The following is a 5,000-nucleotide window of genomic DNA, read 5'->3' as shown; positions in this document are numbered from 1 at the left end:
GGATGGGAGACCGCCTGGGAATACCGGGTGCTGTAAGTTTTTTCACTTCTCTCTCCAAAAGGCAGAGGACACTGCTGCTTTTTCACTTGAGAAATATGAGAAAAAGGCAAGATTGAAGAAGAGATGCATACAAAGATGTGGGTAACGGTAAAAAGGGAAAAGAGAATCAATATATCAATATTTCCTTATTTTTGGAATGTTAATTAATGAACTGGTTTAGGTTCGTTAACGTTTTAAAATTGACCTACTGTTGTAGGTTTTAAAGAACTATGTGTTGGAGACAAACTTGCTTACGGCCATACCTCTCTGTCCTGTTTCAGACCAGAGTGCATTGTGGGTTAGAGCTACTTCCTCCTTGGAGGAAGCACACGGCTGTGCTTTGTTTTCTCCTCTTATCTCTCTCTCCTTTTGTTTGTTTTACATGCCCTAAGAGAAGGTTTATTTTTTGGTTTTGCTCAGCTGATTGTGTCAGTAGTACCCCCGTCAGTGTCTCACTGAGCGGGGGGAAGCGTTTTTTTCCGTGTTTTGTGAGCTATCCCCCGTGTTTTTTTTTTGGGGGGCGCTTTTAGTCCTTTTTTTTTTTCCCCAAGATGGCGGACCACCCGGTAAACCCGACCTGGAATGAACTCACTTTAACTCTTACGGATAACCCCAGCGGCTTGGTGGTGGGCGGAGAGGGCCGTGGTGTTGCCAACGGTACAGTAGAACTGACGGAGAACGGGGGCAGTGGTGGTGCCAAAGGTGTGGAAGAACTGACGAAGAATGGTGACAGCAGTGACGCTGTTAAAAGAACGGGAGAACTGACAAAGAATGGAGACGGCAGCGATGCTGTTACAAGAACGGAGGAACGGTCCTCACGGAGCCTAACTGTGAACGTGGAGATGGAGGGTGGAGAGACTATGAGTGCTATCGAGCTCATCAGACATGTGCAGAGGTTGTGCGGTGAGTTACTGGCGTGCAGAGTGCTCGGCCAAAAGAAGTTTGAACTCACAATGAGCAACATAACGGGTAAGAAAAAACTGATGGAGGGTTTTAAGATTGGGGAAACGAGGGTTCATGCTAGAGAGATCACTAACGACGAGCTCATCGTCTCTTTTCTCAATCTGCCCTATTATATCAGAGACAATGATATCTTTTTGAGACTGGATAGCTGGGGGGTAACGCCTATGTCACCTATTAGACGCAGAATGTGGCCAGGCTCTAAGGTGACGGACGGCACTCGATTTCTACGAGTTAAATTTAACGAAAGAGTTCGTTCGCTACCATATTCTACAAAATTTAACACGGTGCTGGGCTCGGAGTATTTCCGGGTAATTCATGACAGGCAGACCAAAATATGTAGGCTCTGCATGCAGCCTGGGCATGTTCAAAGAGAATGCCCTGAGTTCACATGCTACACCTGCGGAGAGCAAGGGCATTTTTCTAGGGAGTGTTCCACACGAAAGACTAACAAATGCAAGGGATGTAAGCGGGCACCGGACAGCTGTGTGTGCCATGTGGAGGTGACAGAAGAGGAGATGGTGGGGACTGTGGAGGAGGAGGAGGAGGAGGAGGAGGAGGTGCAGAGCGACGACGGTATGTCGAGCACTGGCACTGTGGAGGAGGACGTGGACGAGGAGGAGGAGGAGGAGGAGGAGGAGATGGAGGAGGAAGAGGATGATGAGGCTGCTGCGGGGACCTGTGTGAGCGAGCTGAACAAAGAGGGAACGGCGATGACTACGGCTGTAATGAGGCCGAAGCCTGCAGCCTGTATGGCAGAGACTACAGCGGTGAAAGCAGGTGCAACTGTGGAGCCAGTGACAACGGCAGGTGCAGCTATGGCGCCAGCGAAAGAGGCAGGTGCAGTTGTGGAGCCAGTGACAAGGGCAGGTGCAGCTGTGGAGCCAGTGACAAGGGCAGGTGCAGCTGTGGAGCCAGTGACAAGGGCAGGTGCAGCGGTGGAGCCAGTGACAGCAGCAGGCGTGGTGATGAAGCCACGGAGTATGACCGATGCAGGGAGGAGAACTGAAATAGTGGAGGTGCCGGAGACGGCGTCCAGCCAGATTGATCTGAGTGGGCCAAGGCCGGTGCCCAGCCAGCCGGAGCTAAAGGTGGGAGAGGCACGAGCCAGTGCCAGGCTGAAGGAGCAAGTCCAGACCAAGCCGGGCAAGGCCCGAGTGGGGAGACTGGCTGCGAGGAAAACGAAGGCAGTGCTATTGGAAGGCGCAGAGGTCGAGCTGCGAAAGAGGGCTGAGGAAAAGGCGGCGATGGGGTCTTCCCTGGACAGCTTTGTTCCTCAAGACATCGGGAACTGCGGCTCCCCGCTGCTATTAAGTGAACCCTCGGACACAGACATGGACATCGAGAAGGGCCAAAGGGTGAGGAAAAGGGATGGAGAGCTTATAAAAGGGTCTGATAATCGGAAGAAAGCACTGAAAAAATAACAACATGTTTTGGTTATTAATGGTGGCTGTTGCTTCTTTTAATGCAAATAGTCTTAGGACTAGTTATAGGCGAAACCAAGCCTTGATGTTGTGTGAGGCTGACATTATATGTTTGCAGGAGACACACTGGGATGAAAAATGTGTGAAGGAGTTAGAGAGAGAGTGGATGGGAGATGTGTATGTAAACAATGGGGACATTTATTCTAGGGGAGTGGCTATTTTGGTTAAAAGGGGAGAGGTTGAGAATGTGAGGAAATGTGAGGATGATGGTGATGGGAGAGTGATAGGGATTACTTTTGAACACCTGGGTAAGAAATTGAAAATGTTGAATGTGTATGCACCAAATGAGGAAAAGGAGAGAAGGGAGTTTTTTGAGAGGATGGCGGGAATGTGCGGGAAAGAATGTGTAATTGTGGGTGACTTTAATGTGTGGTGTGGAAGGCTGGATGCATCTGCAAGTGTGTGTTTCAAAAGCGACTCCTCAAGAAGAGTATTGAAGGAGGTAATGAGAGCGAATGGACTGGTAGATGTGTGGAGGGAAAAGAACCCAAGAGGGCGCGTATTTACAAGGAGACAGATGGTGAAAGGGGAATTAAAACAGAGTAGGATTGATTTAGTTTTGAGTACGGAGAGTCTAGCAAGTAAAATGGGGGGAATTGATTACAAGGTAACTACTCTTAGTGACCACGTGGTGCTAAAATTTAGATTAGGGCATGGGTGTGAGAGGAGGGGGGGAGGTGTGTGGTGCCTGAATGGGATGTTGCTCAAAGAAGAAAGGTACAAGGAAAAGGTGAGAGAATGTATAATGGTGAGAAAGAATGAGAGTATGTATGAGGAGGATATGGGGAGATGGTGGGAGGAGATGAAGGAGGAGCTAAAGAATTTGAGCATGAGCTACAGCAGGGATAGGAATAGAAGGGAAAGAGGGAGGGAAAGGAGACTAAAGGAAGAGTTAGTTAGAGAAGCAGAGAGGGTGGACCAGGGGGTAGGGCACGCATTAGAACGGTATAATAAAATTAAAAATGAGCTGGAGGAGGTAGAACAGAAGAGATGCATGGGGGCAATAGTTAGAAGTAGGGCTAGATATGTGGTTGAGGGAGAGAAATGTACAGCATTCTTTTTAGGTTTAGAGAGGGCGAAACAGAAAAATAATTATTTGGAGCAGGTGGAAGGGAAAAATGGAGAAAAGATAACGGATTTTGTAGGGATAGTTGGAAGAGTAGAAGAATTTTATAGTGAACTATTTAGGAAAGAAGAGGTTGATGAAGAGTGCATGAAACATGTGCTGGAGAAAATGGAGACTAAGATGAGCGAAGATGCGAAGGAGATGTGCGAAGGAGAGATAAGGATAGGTGAAATAGAGGCAGCCATATTAGGGTTAGGCAGGAATAAGAGTCCAGGGCTAGATGGGTTAGTGGGAGAGTTTTACATAGAGTTTAAAGAGGAACTAGCGCCACTGTTGGACAGATTGTTTAAATGGATAGAAGAGAAGGACGAGATGCCGGTTAGTATGGCGACAGGGTTAGTTAGTATTATATATAAGAAAGGGAGTAGGGATAGACTTGAAAACTATAGGCCGCTTAGCTGTTTAAACAGTGACTATAAAATACTAGCAAGAGTGCTAGCAAATAGGATTAAGAGGGTGATAGGGACAATAGTGGGAAGCACGCAGGCTTACAGTATACCAGGGAGGGATATAGCAGACACAATCAGCAGCATTAGGGACACAATAGAACACATGAAGGGAGGGGAGGGGGGGATAGTGATGAGTTTAGATTTGAACAAAGCATTTGATAGGGTAGATCATGGATACCTGTATGGAGTATTAGGAAAAGTAGGGTTTGGGCAGCAGTTAGTAGGATGGATCAAAAGATTGTATGATAAAGCTGTTAGTTGCGTCAAAATTAATGGGATAGTCACAGGTAATTTCAGATTAGAGAGGTCGGTTAGACAAGGGTGTCCACTGTCGGCCCTGCTGTACTCACTGTCGGCAGAGCCACTAGCTGCACTGCTGAAGCAAAATAAAAAGGTCAGAGGCATAGACTTACCAGGAGGGCAAGTGAGTCTATTATACCAGTATGCGGACGACACAACAGTAACAGTACAAGACAGTGAAAGTGTCCTTGAGGTTTTACAAAGTGTAGGAGTTTATGGTAGAGCATCAGGAGCAAAGCTAAACATAGAAAAGTCAGAAATGATGTATGTTGGAGTCAATGGAGAAAGGAGGAAGGATATAGGATTGAAAGAGAGGAAGGACTATTTTAGGGTGTTAGGGGTGAATTTAGGGGTTGAAGGCAGAGAAGGGAGAGACATGCAGTATGAAGGGATAATGAATAGCATAAAGAAGACATTAAGGTTTTGGAGACTTAGGAAGTTGAAGTTGAAGGGGAAAGTGGTGGTAGTGAATGGCCTGATAATGAGCAAACTTGTGTATGCAATGACTGTGTTGGATGTGCCTGAGCGAGTGCTAAAGGAGACAGAGAAAATGGTGAGTGAGTTTCTCTGGGGTGGGAGAGGTGTCAGAATAGCCAGGGAAGTGATGGAAAACGAATACAAGGATGGTGGGTTGAAGCTGAT

The 5,000-nt window shown here is 47.1% G+C and overlaps 1 non-coding gene across 1 annotated transcript in view; it reads left to right on the top strand.

Annotated features, from left to right (window-relative positions):
- Positions 1 to 39, top strand: part of LOC142940710 (5S ribosomal RNA) — a 119-nt gene extending 80 nt beyond the window's left edge. Inside the window, exon 1 of the ribosomal RNA XR_012950891.1 lies at positions 1 to 39. This exon is cut by the window's left edge and continues 80 nt beyond it. This is a non-coding gene — a ribosomal RNA (5S ribosomal RNA).
- The last annotated feature ends 4,961 nt before the right edge of the window (positions 40 to 5,000 follow it).

The sequence above is a fragment of the Anarhichas minor genome, unplaced genomic scaffold, assembly GCF_050575085.1.
Source record: "Anarhichas minor isolate MPS153535 unplaced genomic scaffold, ASM5057508v1 ptg000118l, whole genome shotgun sequence".
NCBI classification, from domain to species: Eukaryota; Metazoa; Chordata; class Actinopteri; order Perciformes; family Anarhichadidae; genus Anarhichas; species Anarhichas minor.
This window is presented reverse-complemented; position numbering and strand designations above follow the sequence as displayed.